Source organism: Trachemys scripta, chromosome 3 (genome assembly GCF_013100865.1).
Source record: "Trachemys scripta elegans isolate TJP31775 chromosome 3, CAS_Tse_1.0, whole genome shotgun sequence".
Lineage (NCBI taxonomy): Eukaryota > Metazoa > Chordata > Testudines > Emydidae > Trachemys > Trachemys scripta.
Genome location: NC_048300.1, coordinates 107,727,871 through 107,750,238, shown reverse-complemented (window position 1 = coordinate 107,750,238; position 22,368 = coordinate 107,727,871). Strand labels below are relative to the sequence as shown.

At 49.0% G+C, this 22,368-nt stretch overlaps 1 protein-coding gene across 6 annotated transcripts in view; it reads left to right on the top strand.

Annotated features, from left to right (window-relative positions):
* Nucleotides 1-17,656: 17,656 nt before the first annotated feature.
* The window catches only part of TMEM200A (transmembrane protein 200A), a 66,505-nt gene continuing 61,793 nt past the window's right edge, over nt 17,657-22,368 (top strand). For 3 of the 6 annotated variants that reach the window (XR_004645131.1, XM_034765683.1, XM_034765681.1), the window contains exons 1-2: nt 17,657-17,890; nt 18,474-18,923. The gene's annotated coding sequence lies outside the window, so the exon portion shown is untranslated. Of the gene's footprint in view, nt 17,891-18,473; nt 18,924-18,979; nt 20,014-22,368 lie in introns of those variants that run through there. The other 3 variants (XR_004645130.1, XM_034765682.1, XM_034765684.1) reach the window with 3 other exon arrangements.

Below are 22,368 nucleotides of genomic sequence, written 5' to 3'. Positions count from 1 at the left end.
CATTGGTGGATAAATAACGATACTTTTTAATCTAAAAATACATTTACCAAAACAAACTACTGACTAACTAACAACCCCCCCAAACCTTTAAATAGGATGGTGCAACCCAAACTGAAAATGAGACAATCTAAACAGTAGAAAAATAACAAGGTTGAAGGGTGGGGGTTAAAGTTATAGGTGCATATAGGCCTTTCCTCTGCCTTTTCTTGTATGAGGGGGTTCTGGGGTTGAGTGCCACAGCTCAACTTTTTCAGGTATGTTGCCGGGCTCAAGTGCTGGGCTTCCAGGAACTAGTGTTCTTGGTGTGCAGATGATGGACCTGAGCAGAGAATGGTCTCTGGGACAAGTGCTGTGTGGGTCTGGCACGGAGGAGTTGCTGCTGGTCCCAGCAGCCAGTATTATCCAGGGTCTGAAGGACATGGCAGGGTTCCAACTTATGGGACAGCAGGGCCTGTTGGCCTAGCAGGAGAATGTTTTGTAGGAGAGCATTTTGCCTCAGGATAGTGTCCAAGAGTTGCCTCTGCATTTTCTCCTTGGCCATGGCAATGCTTTCCTTGGTCATTGCCATGCTGTCCTTGGCCACTGCCATGATCTCTCAGGAGAGCTGCATTTTTTTTTCTACCTCTGGATCATCTTGTACTGCCTCTACCCATCAGCCAATGTAGTCTTCCTCTGGGTCTCTGCCATGCCTCTCCAAACATCTCATCCTGAGTCTTCCTTTTTCACCACATCAGATTGGCCAGCCTCAGCAATAGATGAAGACCTTGTGCTGGACAGTCTGGCTGTTGCAAGTGCTGTGACTGTGGGAGTATGGGAAAAAAACCCTAGTTGCTTATTGTTCATCTTCCAGATAGCCCATGTGAGATTTTTTTTTTAGTATGTGTATGTGACCATACATCCCTAAATGGTAAATGGTCTGCATTGAAATTTCTGTCTGCTGAGTATGCTGTTGTATCTTAATGGGCTAGGGGGTGGGCTGGGACTGGAATTATGCTCCTGTTTTGGTTTTGCAGGTTTGATTTTGCATTTGAGATGCTTCTGTTGTGTCAGAGTGGTTGGGGGGGAGGGGAGTGTTCTGGGGAGTGGCTTCAGGGGTTGAGCCAGTTAGTAATCCCCTCTGAATCCCCGTTAGGCTGTCCTGACTGTCAGTGCCATTACATTGAGGTGAATGACTAGGAGGCAGAGAATGGCCTTATTTAAAAAGGCAAAGGGCAGATTACAAGATATGCTGTAAAGTTATTTACCAGGATGGTCCCTGCTAAAAGTGCTAGAGGAGTGGAAGGGGCTTGCGAGCTATGCCAGGGGATGGGCTATTCCCTATAATATGTGATGCAAAATCAAGCAATTCCGTGGTCTTAAGTTCTTCTTTGTCTCCACTGCAGACATGGAGAAAGTACAGAGAGAAGAAGATAGTGTCCTGCAGTGATTGCTGTTTAGAATGCTTGCTTGTTATAGGACATTTACACCTCAGCAGGGAACAGTATTGTTTGTACCTTTACCAGGCATGAAATGCCTATGTCATGTAAATGGTGGACACTAACCAAACTTATTTTCCTGTAACCACTGTCTCAATAAACTGTTGCATTTTCCACAAATTATTTTTTTCATTATTTGAATGTTCTGGGTGGGGTGGGAGGAGCACTGTGTGTAGAGACTACTGTGGCTGTGCCAATCTGCTAGCTGCCATTTCAGGCTGGCAAATGGGGTTGTGGGCAGGGGTTTCACCAGATGAGGGATGGGGAAAAGGAAAATAGGCAGATGGGCGAGAGTCTCTGTGCTGCAGTCCTGAAAACTGTCAATAGTCATGACTTTGGCATGAGACAGAGGATGGGCACCTGGGGGGAGCACCCACCATTTTGGCAATATGTATAAGGGGGCTAGATATTCAGAAGGACTCCTAGCTCACATCTGTCTAAGATGGATGCAGCCAGGGGCACTCAGAATAGAAGGCAGAAAGGCAGTATAGCACAATAATAATAATTAATTTTAAGGATCGATACTTACATGCCAAAGTTCCATCCAGGGGATCTGCCTCTTTGGTTCTGGCCTTGGTTTCTGGCTGGGACTCGAGCTTGGCTGATGTAGGGCAGAATCAGTGTACATTGCAGAAGGGCATGACTGGCTGGCTTTCCAAGTGGTCGGCATGAGGGTCCTGAGTCCCAAAAAGATCCTGGCTCTCAGGGGACAGTTCCTTTCCAACATCCTTCTGCTCATCCTCCGGAGGCAGGGCCGGCTCCAGGCGCTGGCTCCAGGCACCAGCCCACCAAGCTTGTGCTTGGGGCGGCACCTGGAGGCAGGCGGCACAGTGCTCCGGCCGCCGGGGACAGCGGAGCCGCGGCGGGCTCGCCGCCCTCCCCCCGGCGCTCTGGCTGCCGGGGAGAGAGGAGCCCCGACTGGGACTCACTGCCCTCCCCCCCGGCGCTCTGGCCGCCGGGGAGAGCGGAGCCCCAGCCGGGGCTTGCCGCCCTCCCCCCAGCACTCTGGCCACCAGGGAGAGCGGAGCCCCGGTCGGGGCTCGCTGCCCTCCCCCCGGGGCTTCGGCCGCCCTCCCCTGCCACGCTGGGGGGGGGAAAGGGGGGGTCGGCCGGAGGCTTTTTTGCCTGGGGCGGCAAAAAAGCCAGAGCCGGCCCTGTCCGGAGGGCCTTGCCAGTTGTCCTCAGTGGGGGGGGGTGTGAGTGTGGGCAGCAGCCTTCACCTGGTATCTTGAATGGATTGTTCCATAATTGTGTAGGATCCATTCCTCTCCAGTCACATGTCCCCTGGCAGATTGTCTCCTTTTGTTCCTTGTTTCATTTTACATACTCCTGAGCTACTTGCTCTTTATCTGGCACCGGTCAGCATCCTGGTTTTGGCCCCTCTTGACATCTGCTTGGCAATGTCCACGAAAAGAGCTTTATTCATTTATAGCATTTATACAAATGCTTCCTGCATCGACACTTTCCAGATGGCTCTGAGATCCAGGGTCTCAGCATAACTCCAAGCAGCTGTTGTGGGGCTTCTGGTGCGCTATTGCAGTTGTATTGCAAGAATGTTGACACACACAGCTTCAGGAGCAAATGGGCAAATTCTGGCCCTGTGCCAGCTTTTAAAGTGGTGGAGGGGACATCCTGGGAACTTACTAGCAGAGCAGGAGAAGTCACACAGGTGAACTAAGTTAGTAACAGTTGCCTTGCAAAGCACTGTGGGATAGCTGTTGGAAACATGGAAGAAAGTAGAGAGCAGCCACTGTTTCCACATGAACACTAGCCCTTGCTAATTCAATTCTCAGCAAACCTAGTCCACTTGGCAAGAGGACTCCAGAGTTTGTGGCAAATGTGGAGTTAGTGTGCAGTGTTAATGTTAGTGTTAATGGCACTGAGAGTCAAGACAGCCTAAAGGGGATTCAGAGAGGATTACTAACTGGCTCAACCCCTGTAGCCACTCCACAGAACACCCCCACCCCCCCGCTTCCCCCAACCACTCTGACACAACAGAAGCATCTCAAATGCAAAAACAAACCTGCAAAACCAAATCAGGAGCATAATTCCAGCCCCACTCCACCCCTTAACCCGCTAAGGTACAACAGCAAATAGCAATGGATTGTGTCATGAGTACATAATTGTTTTCAAACCAGATTAACTCAGTTTGACCCACTTTAAAATCCCTGTGTAGACAAGCTTTAGGAGTGTATTTTTGCACTTTATCTTAATCCACTTACAAAGTGGATTAAGATAAAACCACATGAAGTCATTCTTAGTGCACTATAAAAATATCCCCACAGAGTGCTAGTGTGGAATAGCTATTTAACAATAGCTTTTTTGCCATGTAAAAAAAAATCCTTAGAATATGTGTGCATAACAAATACAAGAAGGAATAATTCAGTCAAAGCCAACTGGTCTACAAATGAGAATGATGTTTATGCAGTATGTCAAGTCCTATTTTTAACACAAAAATTGAAAAACATGACTGAAATGTTTTCAGACTTCTAAAACATAATTTAAAAGATTTTATCTGATAAGAATAACGAGAAGATATTAACAATTAACAAAATACTTTTTTAATACTTATGCAAATAGTCCATGGGAAGTGAAGGTAGGCTTTTGCAGGATTAGACCATTTTTATCAATCATCTGGTACATTAAAACATGATTTCAAATTAATTCTTATTTGGAGACAACTTTTCTTGTATTATACATTTATAATTTATTGGGTAGATTCTTTTTACCCCATCTATGGCATCTTTGTGTACTTAATTGTACTATATCCAACTTGCAAGATTTTTCATTAATTATCAACATTACCTTCCAGACATAGTCAGGTTGCCATAATATGTAACACTGCTGCCCCAACAACTACATAAAATAAATTGTTGGGTGAAACTACACTACTTCTGTGGAAAAACCATCTGAGAGATAGTGTAAACTTTTGAATCATTTCAGGACATATGTAAGCTATTGTAGTAAGTGTACATCTTCGGTTTCTTTTTAAATTATTTGTTTGATGATAAATAATACTATATATCAAAAGGATTTAAAAGTTAGATTAATTTAGCTTCTATTTTAATGAAAAGTGTAATCTTCTGAAGAGAATCAAATCTAGTTTTCTATACATAAAAACTACCAACCGATGATTCAGAACAGTCTATATTCAATTAAGAGGACCTCTTGTCACATATTAATGTTATCATGGACAAAAAATGAATTACTGGATGTATAGTAGAGTGACAACTTATTTAGCTGGCAAAATGGGGACCACAACCTGAAATAAATCTTTTCTGAACCCCCCCTCTCCTGGCCTTCAAACAATCTCCAAGCCCACCACCAAAAGCAAGCTCCCCACAGACCGGGACACACCAACTCAAAGCAACAACACACCCTTTCAGGCCAGAACAACAGATACAAAACCTGTAGACATATCTCTACTGCTACAATGATCAACACCCCACACCCCAACACACTGTTCAACATGTGGTGTTCCTCATCTAGTACACTAAATGACCTAATAACTAAGTGGGTGAAACCAGACAATCACTACACTCTCAAATGAACTCACACGGGAAAATGATAAAAGAAAAAACACCATCACCTGTGAGTAAACGCTTTTCACAAAATAATCACTCTATATTTGACCTCTCCGTCGTCATTGTGTACAATATCTTCAAAAGATGAGCCTGGGAGCTTACATTCATAACTTTGCTAGACACTAAAAATCGTGTACTGAATAGAGAGAAACTGGATTTATAGTTTATTACAACAATCTATAACCCACTTACAACCCTACCACCACCATGCCGAGCTGCTTTTTTCCCTCCTCCCTTCCTTTCTCCCCTGTAACTGAAGTGTTGTTAATGGGCTACTTCATCTTGAATGGTCCTTATGCTAAACAATGTGTTCCACCTTGTATTTAGCTGTGACACTGAGTACATTTTGCAGACCTGAAGAAGAGCTCTGTGTAAACTCAAAAGCTTGTCTCTCTTGCCAACAGAAGTTGGTTCAATAAGAGATTATCTCACCCATCTGAAGGCCTGGTCTACATTATGACTTTAATTCGGATTTAGCAGCGTTAAATCGAATTAACCCTGCGCCCGTCCACACAGCGAAGCCATTTATTTCGAAATAAAGGGCTCTTAAAATCGATGTCTGTACTCCAACCCGACGAGCGGAGTAACGCCAAAATCGATATTGTCATTTTGAATTAGGGTTAGTATGGTCGCAAATCGATGGGAGCTATCCCACAGTGCACCATTGTGACCGCTCTGGACAGCAATCTGAACTCGGATGCACTGGTCAGGTAGATAGGAAAAGCCCCGCAAACATTTGAATTTTATTTCCTGTTTGCCCAGCATGGAGAGCACAGGTGACCACAGATAGCTCATCAGCACGGGTAACCATACAGGCCGATAATCGAAAAAGAGCACCAGCATGGACCGTACGGGAGGTACTGGATCTGATCGCTATATGGAGAGAGGATTCAGTGCTAGCAGAACTTCGTTCGAAAAGATGAAATGCCAAAACTTTTGAAAAAATCTCTAAGGGCATGATGGAGAGAGGCCACAATAGGGACTCAGATCAGTGCCGCGTGAAGGTCAAGGAGCTCGGACAAGCCTATCAAAAAACAAAGGAGGCAAACGGTCGCTCCGGGTCAGAGCCGCGGACATGCTGCTTCTACGCCGAGCTGCATGCAGTTCTAGGGGGGGCCGCCACCACTACCCCACCTCTGACGTGGATTCCGAGGCGAGGGTAATCTCATCAGCCACACCTGAGGATTCTGCGGACTGGGAAGAGGAGGAGGAGGACGAGCTGGCGGAGAGCACACAGCATTCTGTTCTCCCCAACAGCCAGGATCTTTTTCTCAGCCTGACTGAAGTACCCTCCCAAGCCACTATCCAAGACCACGACCCCATGGAAGGGACCTCAGGTGAGTTTACCTTTTAAAATATAAAACTTGTTTTAAAAGCAAGCATTTTTTAATGATTACTTTGCCCTGAGGACTTGGGATGCATTTGTGGCCAGTACAGCTACTGGAAAAGTCTGTTAACGTGTCTGGGGACGGAGCGGAAATCCTCCAGGGACATCTCCATGAAGCTCTCCTGGAGGTACTCCAAAAGCCTTGTGTGACGAACTGGGACTGTTCTTGCTGGGGTGTGGGAATGCTGACAGGGGAGTGTGACTAGGATGGTCTGCATCGGAGGATGGGAGTCGGCCCGAGGGAACATACCTGAGCTTGTAACATGAGAACCCAGGAGGGGGTTGGAGGTCAGGTGACTCCGGGGCCCGGGAAACTGAACAAAGGCTGTGGGAGGGGTCGCTGAAGGCAGAGTGCTGGAAGCAGGCTGGAGAGATGGCTGGGAGGCAGAGATGGCTCTGACCCCCCAAAGGGGGGTGGGCTGGGATGCCCTGGGACCCCAAGCTGGACCTAACTGAGGGGGGCCCTGTTGTCTGTGCCTGCAAGACCTGTCTTGGACTGTATTCCTGTCATCCAAATAAACCTTCTGCTTTACTGGCTGGCTGAGAGTCATGGTGAATCGCAGGAAGCCGGGGGTGCAGGGCCCTGAGTCCCCCAATACTCCGTGACAACTGGTGGCAGCGGCGGGATCTACTGCACCCCGTGGACGGCGCTTCCTGCAGTAAGTGACTGGGGAGCAGTAAAACGAAGGGGGATTGACGGGGACCAGGCGTGCTGAAGAGTGAGAGAGAGACGGTTATTACCCCTGGGAGTGTGTGACCAGCGAGAAGGACTTTTGCAGTAACAGGGTCCCCCGGGGGGATCGCAGCGAGTGGTCCCAGGGGCGGAGGAGTCTGCAGCTCGACCCTGGCAGAGAGGTGGTGACCTCGAGAAGGGCTGGCACACTAGGGGTCCCCCTGGGAACTGTGGGGAGCTGTGAGCACACAGGCCGGTGAGTGGCCAGCAGGAAGATGTATGCCAAGCGGCTTAAGAGCGACCTGGTGGAGCTGTGCAAGCAGAGGCGGCTGCGCATTGGGAGGCTCACCAAAGAACAGCTCATTGCCCAGCTGGAGGCGGAAGATCGCGCGAATGAACTGATCCCTGTGTCTCAGGGAAGCAGCCTGGCAAATGCAGCGCAGGCACCAGTGTCTGTCCCAGCTGGGAGTGGTCAGCCGGCTGCTGAGGGCTTCCCGAGACCCCTCCTTCCTATGCCTAGGGGAAGGGTGGGGAGGAGCCCAGCAAATACCGAAGGCGCCGTGGCCCCCCCGGCCAGCAGGGGACCCTCCCGGCGAAGCTCGCCGGCCAGCAGAGGATCCTCCCGGCGACGTTCGGCATCCGTGGAGCGGAATTGGCTGGAATGGGAGAAAGAGCTAAAACTGAGAGAGCTGGAGGATCGTGAACAACAGAGACAGCATGAAGAGAGACAGCGTCAGCATGAACGGGAGGAGAAAGAGAGACAGCGTCAGCATGAACGGGAGGAGAAAGAGAGACAGAGACAGGAGAATGAGAGACAGCGTCAGCATGACCTGGAACTGGCGAGATTGAAGGGCAGCGAACCCCCGGCTGCGGTGAGTGAGGGGGGACCCAGGACTGCACGGAGCTTTGATAAGTGCATCATGGCCCCATACAAGGAGGGGGAGGACATGGATGACTTCCTGGAGGCCTTTGAGACGGCCTGCGAGCTGCACCGGGTTGATCCCGCGGACAGACTCCGGGTCCTTACCCCCTTACTGGACCCCAAATCCGTGGCATTGTACCGCCAACTGGGAGAGGCAGAGAAAGGGGACTACGAACTATTCAAAAAGGCCCTGCTACGTGAGTTTGGGCTGACTCCTGAGATGTACCGGGAAAGGTTCCGGAGTCAAGATAAAACCCCTGAGATCTCATATCTGCAACTAGCCGTCCGCATGGAAAGATACGCCAGCAAGTGGGCTGGTGGGGCCCAGACGAAGGAGGACCTGATTAAACTGCTGGTACTGGAGCAACTGTATGAGCGGTGCCCATCCGACCTGAGGCTGTGGTTGGTGGACAGAAAGCCAGAGAACCCGCGACACGCCGGGCAGCTGGCTGATGAGTTTGTAAAGAGCCGGTCAGGGGGTGGCAGGGAGGAGCCCCAAAGGAACAGGCCCGCCGCGATGCAGAGAGAGAGTCACCCTGGGACCTCCCAAAGGGGGAATATGGGGAATCCCCTCCCACGGGGAATGCCCAGCATCAGGGACAACCGACCGGCTCGAGGGGACCCACAGGACATGAGCTGCTATTACTGCGGCCGAAGAGGCCACGTTCGGGCCCAGTGCCCCAAGCTCAAGGACAGACTGAGCAGACCGAACCCGCACCGGGTTAACTTGGTAGAGGCCCAGACGGACGAGGGGCAGGCTTCCCACGCAAGAGGGGCTGGCAGCTTATCAACTGCTCAAGAGAGAGAAGGGCCCCCGGCCAGCTTCTCTGGGGGGCCAGATGCTCCGGATTCAAAGTTCTCCGTTTACAGGGTTGGCGCGGGGCTGTCCCTGCGGAGCGAGTGCCTTGTTCCCCTGGAGGTGGATGGGAAGAAAGTTTATGGATACTGGGACACGGGCGCAGAGGTGACACTGGCCCGGCCCGAGGTGGTGGCCCCAGATCGGGTGGTGCCCAACACCTTCCTGACCCTGACCGGGGTGGGCGGGACCCCATTCAAGGTTCCCGTAGCGAGGGTACACCTGAAATGGGGGGCCAAGGAGGGCCCCAAGGACGTGGGAGTGCACCACCATTTGCCCACTGAGGTGTTGATGGGGGGGGACCTAGAGGACTGGCCCAGCAGCCCCCAGACCGCCTTAGTTGTGACCCGCGGTCAGAGCCGGCGAGGGGCACTGCGCCCTGGCCTTGGGGGGGGTGCCTTGCCTGAGGCGCAGGACCCTAACCTGGTGGGGAGGGAACGCCCAGGGACACGGCTCAGGGAGGCTGCAGCTTCAGACCCAGCGGGCGAGAAAGAGCAGGTGGCCATCCCTGTCCCAGCTGCTGAGTTCCAGGCCGAGTTGCAGAGAGATCCCTCCTTGCGGAAGATAAGGGACCTGGCCGACCTCAATGCGGTACAGACCATGGGACGAGGTGGCCGGAAAAGGTTCCTGTGGGAGAAGGGGTTCCTGTACCGAGAATGGGCTCCCCCAGGGAAAATGGAGTCAGGGGGGATCAGGAGGCAGCTGGTGGTACCCCAGAAGTATCGCCGCCAGCTGCTGTGCCGGGCCCATGACATTCCCCTCTCAGGGCACCAGGGAACCTGGCGTACCCAGCAGAGGCTGCTACGGAGCTTTTACTGGCCTGGGGTCTTTGTTACTGTCCGACAGTACTGCGGATCCTGTGACCCCTGTCAGAGGGGGAGGAAGGCCTGGGACAAGGGGAAAACAGCTTTAGGACCCTTGCCCAGCAATAAGGATCCTTTCCAGAGGGTGGCCAAGGTTAAAAGGGCGGCTCTAAACCAAGAGAGCCCAAAGCACAGACCTCCAGACTGGAGCGCTGGGAGAAGACCACAGCCCAGTTGGAACCCCAGAGGTATGGGGGTGGGAAAAGGGCACAGGCCGCATAAACCTTCCCACATGCGAACTGCGAGTGCCATCAAGCACCCCGACCTAAGGGGGGGCGTGAAACTGAAGGGGCCTGGTGTAATTCCCACCAAGGAACTGGAGGGATGCGGGGGCATCCATGGGAACGGGGGTAGGTTCGAACTTCCCCAGGTCACTGGCTAAAGTGACCCCGCTCAGTTCGGTCTCGAAGGGGGGAGAGATGTGACGAACTGGGACTGTTCTTGCTGGGGTGTGGGAATGCTGACAGGGGAGTGTGACTAGGATGGTCTGCATCGGAGGATGGGAGTCGGCCCGAGGGAACATACCTGAGCTTGTAACATGAGAACCCAGGAGGGGGTTGGAGGTCAGGTGACTCCGGGGCCCGGGAAACTGAACAAAGGCTGTGGGAGGGGTCGCTGAAGGAGTGTGCTGGAAGCAGGCTGGAGAGATGGCTGGGAGGCAGAGATGGCTCTGACCCCCCAAAGGGGGGTGGGCTGGCATGCCCTGGGACCCCAAGCTGGACCTAACTGAGGGGGGCCCTGTTGTCTGTGCCTGCAAGACCTGTCTTGGACTGTATTCCTGTCATCCAAATAAACCTTCTGCTTTACTGGCTGGCTGAGAGCCATGGTGAATCGCAGGAAGCCGGGGGTGCAGGGCCCTGAGTCCCCCAATACTCTGTGACACCTTGCCACAAGGTTTCTGGGCAGTGCAGCCTTATTCCATCCTCCATGGTAGGACACTTGACCGCGCCATGCTTGCAGCAAGTAATCTGGTATCATTGCATGACAAAGCCTGGCAGCGTATGGTCCCGGTGTTTGCTGGCATTCAAGCAACATCTGTTCTTTATCTTGCTGTGTAATCCTCAGGAGAGTGATATCGCTCATGGTAACCTGGTTGAAACATGGGAATTTAATTAAGGGGACAGAGGTGGCCGTTCCTACTGGGCTGTTTGCCTGTGGCTGAAAAGAAATCCTTCCCTGCAGTTAGCCAAGCACGGGAGGGAGGGGGGGGAGGAGGGAATTGGCCCAGAGCTTTTCGCGTTTGGCTGGCAGGGATCTTCCCTGATACCAGCCACGCGGTGGGGGGAGGGGTAAAGCGATCATCTCAGAGAATTCATGGTGGGGTGGGGGCTGTTAGTTTGGTTCCTGCAGGGATCTTCCCTGATACCAGCCACGCGGTGCGGGGAGGGATAAAGCGATCATCCAGAAAAATGGATGGGGGGGGGGGTTAGTTTGTTTTCTGCTGCTGAAGGTTAACAGGAAAACCGCAGCACTCAACGGGCTTTGCTTGGTATGTGGGAAAGGAGGGCGCAGAAGCCGAAAGACAATGGCTTACCATGGCCGCATGCAAGCCGAATTCTGTTGCCCGGACTTGCATCTGTGATCTCTAGCAGCAAAGCCACAGGCACTCAAAATGCGACCTTGCACAGAAATCACATGTGCTATGTAATGTGAATAGTGTTGGTCACCATGAAAGAGTATAAGCATTGTTCTGCAAAATGTATCTTTTTAAAAAATTCTCTCCTTTTTTCTCTCCCTCCAGCAGCTGCAAATTCTTCAAGCCTCCCTCTTCCATCCTGAAGGCTATCTCAGATAAGGTGTCGGAAAAAGAAGACGCGAGATGAGATGTTCACAGAAATCATGGAATCCACCCGCAGTGAAAGAGCTCATCTGAATGAGTGAAAGGACATGGTTTCAAAGTATAGGAAAGAAGCCAGTGAACGTGAGGACAGGAGGGACCAATGTGAGGACAGGAGTGACCAATATGAGGAGAGGAGAGAAGAGATGCTCGAGATGAGAGGTGGCGGCAGGAAGATCAGAGGAGGCAGGATGCAACGCTGGGGCTGCTGCATGAGCAAACAGACATGCTCCGACGTCTGGTGGAGCTTCAGGAACAGCAGCAGGATAACAGAGTGCCGCTACAGCCCCTCTATAACCCCCCACACCATGTTCCATAGCCTCCTCACCCAGACGTGTAAGAACGTGGGGGGGGGGGAGGCTCCGTACACCCTCCCATTCCACCCCAGTGGACAGCCAAGCAAAAGGCTGTCATTTTTTTAACCTTTTTTTAGTGGCCTTTTCCTTCCTGCCGATCCTCCTCCCAAACCCCACCCGGGTTCTCGCCCTCTTTTTATAATCAATTAATAAAGAATAAATGATTTTAAATAAATAAAGGATTTTATTTCCTTTGAAAGCAAGCTGGGGGAAGGGGGAGGGTGGGTTCCTTACAGAGAATGAGTCAATAAAGGGGGTGGGTTTTCATGAAGGAGAAACAAACAGAAATTTCACACTGTAGTCTGGCCAGTCATGAAACTGGTTTTCAAAGCTTCTCTGATGCGCAGTGCTTCCTGGTATGCTCTTCTAATTGCCCTGGTGTCTGGCTGCATGTAATCAGCAGCCAGGTGATTTGCCTCAGCCTCCCACCCCGCCATAAAGGTCTCCCCCTTACTTTCACAGAGATTGTGGAGCACACAGCAAGCAGAAACAACAATGGGGATATTGGTTTGACTGAGGTCTGAGCGAGTCAGTAACTATCGCCAGCGACCTTTTAAACGACCAAATGCACATTCTACCACCATTCTGCACTTGCTCAGCCTGTAGTAGAACAGCTCCTGACTCCTGTCCAGGCTGCCTGTGTATGGCTTCATGAGCCATGGCATTAAGGGGTAGGCTGGGTCCCCAACAATAACTATTGGCATTTCAACATCCCCAATGGTTATTTTCTGGTCCGGGAAGTAAGTCCCTTGCTGCAGCCGTTTAAACAGAGTAGTGTTCCTGAAGACGCGAGCATCATGAACCCTTCCCGGCCAGCCCACGTTGATGTTGGTGAAACATCCCTTGTGATCCACAAGTGCTTGCAGCACCATTGAAAAGTACCCCTTGCGGTTTATGTACTGGGTACCCTGGTGCTCCGGTGCCAAGATAGGGATATGGGTTCCATCTATCGCCCCACCACAGTTAGGAAATCCCATTGCAGCAAAGCCATCCACTATGACCTGCACATTTCCCAGAGTCATTACCTTTCGTAGCAGCACCTCAGTGAGTGCTTTGGCTACTTGCATCACAGCAGCCCCCACAGTAGATTTGCCCACTCCAAATTGATTCCCGACTGACCAGTAGCTGTCTGGTGTTGCAAGCTTCCACAGGGCTATCGCCACTCACTTCTCAACTGTGAGGGCTGCTCTCATCTTGGTATTCTGGCGTTTCAGGGCAGGGGACAGCAAGTCACAAAGTTCCATGAAAGTGCCCTTATGCATGCGAAAGTTTCGCAGCCACTGGGAATCGTCCCACACCTGCAACACTATGCGGTCCCACCAGTCTGTGCTTGTTTCCCGGGCCCAGAATCGGCGTTCCATGGATAGAACCTGCCCCATTAACAACATGATCTCCAAAGCACTAGGGCCCGTGGTTTGAGAGAATTCTGTGTCCATGTCCATGTCCTCATCACGCTTATTGCTGCGCTGCCGTCGCCGCCACCTCCTCGCCTCATTTTTGTGGTCTTGGCTCAGCATTAACTGCACTAGAATGCGCGAGGTGTTTACAATGTTCATGACTGCTGTCTTGAACTGAGCGGGCTCCATGCTTGCCGTGGTATGGAGTCTGCAGTGTTCACCCAGGAAAAAAGGCGCAAAATGGTTGTCTGCCGTTGCTTTCGTGGAGGGAGGGGTGAGGCTGTACCCAGAACCACCTGTGACAACGTTTTTTGCCCCATCAGGCACTGGGATCTCAACCCAGAATTCCAATGGGTGGGGGAGACTGCAGGAACTATGGGATAGCTATGGCATAGCTACCCACAGTGCAACGCTCCGGAAATCGATGCTAGCCCTGGTACATGGACGCACACCGCCGAATTAATGTGCTTAGTGTGGCCGCATACATTCGACTTTATACAATCTGTTTCCAAAATTCGAATGATATAAATTCGGATTAAACCCATAGTGTAGACATACCCTAACTCTCTAATTTCCTGGACCAACACGGCAACAACAATGCCGCATATATACAAAATGATGCACTGAGACCTAGCTGTGCAATTCCTGTTAACATAAATAGGAAATACATGACCAAATCCCAGTAGATGGCTCTGAAAATATTCTCTTGGCTCTGTGCTGCTTTACATCTCAATTAATCTGAATGTTTTTACAACACTTAACGGTTGGTGTCCCATTTCTGAGGAACAACAGAAAGGTTTTGGACTTCTTTTTCTGTGCACTGAAACTCTGTAATAGAAATATTAAAGCTGTTAATTCCATTTTCTGCTGGAACATATTTATTATAAAATGACTTAGATTCCTCTTTTAGAGCTGAAATTTGGTTACAAATTCATAACTTATTATTAGTGACTGGTTTGTGATTTGTCTTTAAGCCTTCCTCTAAGCCCCTAATTTACAAATCACAGAAGCACATGGTTAAGTGCTTTGCTGAATCAGGGCCTTATACTGTAAACTTTTGAGGCAGTGAACCAGTTATTAGTCATAGCTCTCACTATACTGTACAGTAGAGTGTACATTTAAGGTGCTTTTATAATTATTATCACTGAGCCAAATCCTGAAGTCCTTATTCACTCCTTACTGAGAACTCCACTAAGTTTTTTGGGAATTTTGCCTTAGTAAGCAATGAATGAGGACTTCAGCATTCTTATGTCATATAAAGAAGTAAAATAATTCTTGATACTATTGTATTTTAAGGTGGAATGCTCAGTTATGTAAAAGTATCTGGCTGTAAGTCCCATGGAAAGCTCTAGCAAAAGTAAAAACAGTTATTTTTTAACTGGTCTTTGTTTTTTCCCCAAGTTATGGTTATGTTATGACCCAAGTTTGGCTACAGTGCTTCATCTCTAATTGGGATCCTTTCAATGTTTACTTTCTATGAAACTGAAATGCTAAGCTCAAAATACTACAAGTGTAGCTCTCTTAATAAAATGGGATAGCTGAGTATTATAAAGCTATAGGCAAATCCAGTCAAAAGCCAGCATGGGCACAAATCTGAGTCCAGGGAACAGTTCCTGTCAAAAGGGGAAAACCAAAATATCTCAATCTTGTTTTTGATTGCTTAAAATTTATAAAAGGTAAGCTTACAGTTTTTCCACTCACAGCCCTATTTATTAGAGCAAATAGATGGCTTCTAGTGCAGTGAGTTGAATGATAGAAATTGGAAGAAAAATTAGTATAACATTCCTAATGCCTCTACTTGCAATTGAAGTCATTCCTTCCTTTCATTTAAATGCAAGAGCTCAGTGATTAAGCTAATTACTGAGCCTTGATACATTCAAAGAAGCAATTACCCTCATAATTAATATATTAAAATATTTGTATTATTAGACACCAGGAATACCCATATTAACCTTTAGAAACAAGAATATTGGCCTTGACATTGGTTAACACTCAAATGATTTGTAGTTTTCTCGCTGCTAACTCCTGATCCCACAAGAAAAGCCTCTGGGCCTGATTCTCCTTTCATGTATTCTGGCTTTACATCAGTGTAAAGCTGATGTAAGTGAGGAAAGAATCAGGCTCTCTGTCTCTAAGAATGTACTACTAGAATATTGATAGAATCTCAAAACACCCGTGTAAGAAACAAAATCACATGTTCTTTGTTTGCAAGACAGACCTCCCAACTGTCTCTCACTGGAAGGGGCATCTCCACTTCTTTTTTACTAAAATTTCCTTGCAGCTCACACAGAACTTTCCCCCCCATATATTAAAATGACAATTAATGACAAAATCACTGGCCCTGTGTCAGAGAAGAGGATGCATGGAGCTCACTCCACCTCTGTATAAAAGCTAGACAGAAGGTATTCCTTGCAGTTCACTGTTTGAAAAATTGCACAGAATTCATGTCCCGCACAGAATTATTTTTTCTCTGCAGAAAATACATTCTGCCAGAGAGGTGCTGCAGTTAAGCCTTTCGCCCACCAGAGGGCTGCTGTGGCACCAGCAGAGAGCAGCCCCAACTGTGGATAGTGAAGAGAAAAGGCTGCATTTCTCACAGTGCCCTGCCCATGAGGCCAGGTCAGGAGGCACAGGATATGGGGAGACTAAAGGCATGGGGCACATGGGGGGGTCATTGGGGTTCAGAAGGGTTAGTGGGGGGGGGGGGAAGACTGGTCAGGAGGCTGAATGGGAGTGGTGGTGCAGGGACATGTGGGGACCAGGGTAGATGTGCCTGACTGAATGAGAGAGGCTAAGGGTCAGCCAGTGTCTGCATGGGGAAGGCTCTCTAACAATCCCTCCTCTCCTCAAATTCTGATGAGGTCCAGCAGCTCGGGATTGCTGCAAGCAGGGGATCGCCTGGTGTACGTAGCAGGCATGGCCACCTGGAAAGATACGCTTAGACCACTACGTGCATCAGCGAGCAAACAGGAAGGGGACTTTCAAATTTGCAAAGGAATGTACGGGGTGGGGCTGATGGTTGGTCACCTGAGAGCAGGGCAGTAGAGTTCAAACCAATGGCCAGAGAGGTGAGACCAGGCATTGTGGGACACCTCCCAGAGGCCAATCACAGCACTGAAATCTCCATGTTATCTACCCTGGCACCGCAGTGCTGTAGCCGTGGCACAGAAAGCTCTACGCTTCTTGTCGGGGTGTTTTTTTAGAGTGCTGCATCTGCGCAGTTTCTGTGCACTAAGTGGCTTGGCAGTTTGTACACCTCAAGAGTTACAGCATTCAAAGCTGCTTTATTGTGCACAAACTTGCCAGTGTAGACAGGGCCTTAGAAGCAGGTGGGTAGTATACAGGGCAATGCCAACTAATGGATTTTTAAAAAAGAATTAAAAGTAGCTTCAAGTACTACACTTGCCACTCAACCCCCTGTCATTTTTTGTGGTTCCAGTAACATTTTCCCAGTTTACATTTTTTTCTCACCTTTGTTTTTAAGTGACTCACCCAAATAACAGGGGAAACCCATTAACTAAACTGCCATACACAGAGTGCTATCAAATGCTCAAGCAATTTGTGCTGTCATCTTGCATTCACAATCACTGTGTTGCTTGTGACAATAGCAGATTAAAAAAAACGTTCAGACAGAAATGTGACTATTTAAGTTGATAGACTCTCTCTCCCACTAAAACTGAAATTTGATTAAAGTTGTGAGGGTTAAGACTCCACTTCTCACAAGCCCCACAGCCCTGGAAGGGGGTAGACCTGGAGAGATCCCACATTGGAGTTTGGCTGAATTGTGAAGCCTCTGGCTAGACACGGGGGATGGGGGGCGGACGCAGCCACAACCAAAAAAGCGGAATCATAAAACTGCGGTTATATATAAAAACTAAAGTGAATCATTTCCTGCTCCTTTCTCTTCTTTTTCGTTATTGCTTTGTCGCTTCCCGGGAGGTTATTTGCCACCCGTTTTAAGAGCCAGCGTCTTGCATGTACAGACATGCAAATTGGGGGTCAGGGTGCAAGAGCCCACTTCCCACCAGCCTCCCGGCTCCCCAGCAGCTGGCTAGGTGGGGACACCTTTCTCTTCCTCGGGAAATTCCGCAGATGGTCTCCCCTGCGCCGCTCCTGCCTGTTCCCGAAGACACGGGCATTCCCACTTCAGCACGTAGCTGCAATGTGTGAATGCAAGTGACACATACACACAGAGCTCCCCTCCAACACAAGCCCCCTACACTTGTACCCTCCTCCTCTCTTTCCTGCCGATCAGTGCCTCTCCTCGCGACTCCTCCTCCTCCTCCCCCGCCCGGCTAGCTGGGACTCGGAGCCGCCGGGAGCTCGGCAGTCTGGCAGACCGGCCCCAAGGCGCAGCGCCTCGCCAGGGGGAGGAGAGGTGGCACGAGGGGCCGAGCAAACCGCTCGCTCCTCCCGAAGATCTCGCAAAGCAGCCGGGAGAGAAGAAGGGCAGACACCGTGCGGGGGAGCCGCGGGGAATCCCGGGCTCTTCGCGGAGCGGAGAAACTTACCGACTCGCCTTTCCTCTTGTAGCAGGGAGGTAAGAAAGAGGCGGGGGCCGGGACCCCGCCCGCCTGCCCCTGTCCCGCCCGGGGGCTCTCTGTCCCTGTGCCTAGCTCTGGGCGGCCGCCTAAGGGATCCTGTCCCTGCCCAGGGGTCCTGGGCGGTCCCCGCCCTCTCCAAGCGTTGGCCTCGCCCTTACCCCGTGCTGGGGCTGTGGGGTCCCTGTCCAGCTAGGAGCTTTGTTCCTGTCCCTAAGGGCGCTGGGGTCCCGGTCCAGGGGCTCTGTCCCGGCCTCTGTCGCGCCCCTCGGCTCGGAGCCCGCTCTGCCTTCCCCACGGCTCTCCGTGGCGCACGGGGTTGGTTTCTGTGGAGACGGGTTTCAGGCTGGGAGGCGAGACGTGAAACTTAGCGGCAGGCACTGGCAGGCTGTGCCGCGCCCCCGGGGCTGGTAGCAGCGGGCGTGAGCGGCTGGGCGCGGGCCGGGCCGCCGTGCGCCAGGCGCTGCTGTGTGGGTGGCTGGCCAGCCGGTGGGCTGCGTTTGCGGGAGCTCCCGCGGGGGTGGGGCGGCGCCGCACGCACGGCAGCTGAAAACTTTCCCGCCTGTCTCTCCCCCTCTCCAGCTGACAGATGAGTACCGGCTGCAGGAGCAGCAGAGGCGCCCCCAGGCCCCGCCGGCTAACGCTGCGGTCCAAGAGCCCGGGGCCATGGTGTCTCCTCTGTGCCCAGGGATGAGCAGGGGGCAGCAACCTCTGGCTGGCCGTGCAACTGCCCAGGTGCCCGCGCCAGCAGCTCCGGGACGGCGAGCCGCCTCCCTGCGCCAGGAATAAGTGTCCTGCAGCGGCCCCCGGCTTCTCTCCCACACGCGCCCCCCAGCATGGCTCTCTCGGCCCGAGTCGCTCTCCGGATGATGCAGGGAAAGGGCCAGGCAATCGGCTGCCCAGCCACCCACTGAATCGCCCCCGCCTCTCTGAAGAGGGCCTATGCCCCCCCCGGCGCCGAGCAGCCCCGGAGTTCTCCGCTTGACAGCATCAAGCAGCCGGAGCGGCTGAGACCTCGCACAGTCACTGCAGGTACGGGAGGGGTGGGGTCTTACTAAACCAACCTTCTCCCCCTCCGTCCAGAGAGCTATTTACACGCCGCACCCTCCCAAGTCAATCGGAAGTGACTTCGGAAGAGAGGCACAAATCTGAGCTCTCGAGGCAGGGAAGACACGGGGTAGGGAGAACAACGCAGCGCCCGTTCTACCCATCTGTGAAACTCTTATCAAGCTGGGAAGGAGGAGAGACACCCCTTCCTTTAACTCACTGCACTAACCTGGGGCAGGAGAGGGGGCATGGCATTGGTGGGCAGACTGAAATACAACCTTCCTCGCCCCCCAAATTCCTAAATAGGTCCTTTGGCATGCTGGAGGCTACTGGTCTCTTTGCAGCTGCAAAGACTATTTGTTGTGGTCTCACAATTCTGAAATACTTCACAGGCTGCGATCGACTCGTTGGCAGGAGTCGCTAGTGAGGAGTGGAAGCAAAACGGTTGTACTTTTCCCCAAGGCTAGTTTGCCTGTTCGTATTTATTTGTATAGAACTTCGATTTTTGTTCAGCTTTATGTTTGCTTTGACAGAAATGGTGGTGTACTGATTATTGGTGAGAGACAGATGGAAACTACAAAGGGGGTTGTATTGTTTCCTTACATCGATACATAACTGACTACTAAATCATTCATCAAGTGGACAGAAGCTTATTAGTAACAGTATGCTCCTAAAGGAGACTACAGCTACAGTTTAGAGGGTCAGTAGATACTTTAATTTTTTTCCTAGGCACAATAATTAACAATAGTGATACAGAATTCTATATGTTGCTCTGCAGAATTGAAAACCCTTATCTAGTCAATATTTTAGGATTGAAGAGGTTAATTTTTTCACTAATCAATTATCATGCAATATGTTGATACAGAATTATTGTGTACTCATTTAAGTTCTTGGCAAAGTATATTTTATTCAATAGTTAAATATACAAAATAAGTGTCTTTACTTTTGAGGAGGGGATAATTCTCTTAATTTGTCCTTTTGGTATAACACCAGTTGCAACACAACCAGTTGCAACATGAAAGAGACCTGCATTTTATTACTATGCTTTTAAAGGATGAGGATTATATGGTTCAATAAAATTCTGTCATTATAGGTTTCCTATTTTGTGATTTATCTTGGTTCTAGATTGATCCAGAAGTGATTGTTCTCTTATTTTTTGCTGTAAATAAAAGGCACTCCTATAAAGTGATGGGAGCCATATAAATCCCTACAAAGGAAAAAAAGCCCCATCAAATTTCCCCTTCATTTGTTTCTAAAACACTCTATGCACAATGTAGAAACTTTAAAAGCAGCAAATTATGTTTTCATTGTATAGAAACTGTAGCTGAATAATTTGGAAATGCTGCTACACTGTTAAGTTTGGAACATTTTAGTGTATATGTTGCCAGTAGCATTTAGTTGTAACAAAATACTTTGAATATAATTATGGGACAATTAGTCTTTTGTCTTTAGAAGAAAACAGCACTCCATACAGGGAGATAAGCCGCCTTAGATAGATATAAATTACATATGATTTTATTCTCCGAATTACTATGTTGTTGGCATAGAAACATATTTTACTTGTTGCTCATTTGTTAGAGCCAGCATGAAAGTGCAATATTGCTAAAGGGATACTGACTCACAGAGTTTAGTATAGTAAGATTGCTTTACTTGAATATAAGTGAGCTACAACTGATAATTTTAACCATTATAATTTTGTCAGAATCTAAGGGTTATTTTATTTTCACTGAAAGCTCCATAATCAGATTAAAACAGTAAGGCATTAAGGGTTCAATCCTGCAAGGTACTGAGCAATCCAGCCTAGCATTTAACCTGTAATTACATAAGTAGTCCCAGGTTCAATCCCTATTGCTGACCTGTGGTGGGGTTTATTATTTACATATGCTCATAGTCCCACTGATTTTAACGCAACTATTCACTTGTTTAAGTGCTTTGGGTCATGACCAGAATTTCCCAGCCTCTTGCAGGATCAAGCCCTAATTCACTGAGGCCTGTTTCCATTTCCTTGGACTTCCATGGTAATATGACAGAAAATACCTATTGTATACCACAGGAACCAGAATTTGTGGGTAAAACACTCTTGGGTCATTCATGTGTCTCTCAGTTAAAAATAAAATGAAATGGGAAAAACAGAAAATCAATAGTTAGTTTAGGGAAAAGATGAATAAAAGACAAATTTATGGTACAACCAACGGAGATGGCTACTAATTGTAGTTTATTCATTTGGAACCAAAATCTGAATTTTTTTTTCCCCTCAGGCAAAATTCCCATTGAAGTTGTTTAATCCAGATGAAAATGTGATATACAAAAAGGGAGAATCGAAGGTTGCTGTCAGGAAAAGTTTGCTATTTTAAGATCACTTTATTTTTTGTACAGGAGTCAATAGGAGCCTTGCTTGAGTAAGGACTGGAGCACTTGATTGAAATGAGAGCCTGATGTAGTAATGTATTTTGTAAGCAGTGTAGTTATTTTATTCAGTAAGGACTCGATCCTGCCCCACTGAAGACACCAGGTGTCTTGCCTTTAACTGCGGTAGGAGCAGAAACAGACCCTAGGTTGCATACATCTCTGGTCTCGCTGTTAAGATTTATGGTTAAAAACAAACAAACAAAAAAGCAACCAAACTAAGAAAAGAGAATAAATAACTGAGCTAACCAGAAAAAATAGTAGGGGGACAAAGCAATGTTTACATATTTTAAAATAACTATTTAATATTTTTATTATAGCAGGTCCTAATAAGGGTTGGAGCGTTGTTGTGCTAGGTGATGTACAAACACATAAAAAAGCCTGGCCTTTGCCCCAAAGGGTTTATAATCTAAGGCTCTGATCCTGAAATAAGATCTATGTGAGTGGAGTTGTGTGTCTACATGGAGCTGAATCTGGGTATTTTATGGGATAAAAAAAAAAATGGGTAGAAATTCAGTATCCTTATTATTATACAACTCTGATTCTTTGTCAGCCACAGTGTGTCATTAATTGGATAACTGACTCCAAATGATTAATAAAAGTAAAAATCTAAAAACAGAGTCAGAAAACTCCAGATTGCTGAAAGAATAGTTTGTTTCAGCAAAAACAATGAGGAGTCTTGTGGCATCTTAACGACTAACAGATCTCTTAGAGCATAAGATTTTGTGGGCTATGACCCACTTCTTCAGATGTATGGAGTGAAAATTACAGTAGGCAGGCATAAATATACAGTGCAAGAAAAGATGGGAGTTGCCTTACCAAGTGGGGGGTCAATGATTCAATCAGGCTGGATGTGGTTTGTTCATCAGCAAGAGGAAGACAAAATATATGGCTATCAATGTTCCAAAAGTAACCATTAGAGTGAATGAAGAAATACTAGAAGAAGAAAATCATGTTCCCTATCTAGAAAGTGAGAGGATGAACCTTCAGAGCATTGTTTTTTAGGGCTCGATTAAAGCGCTCT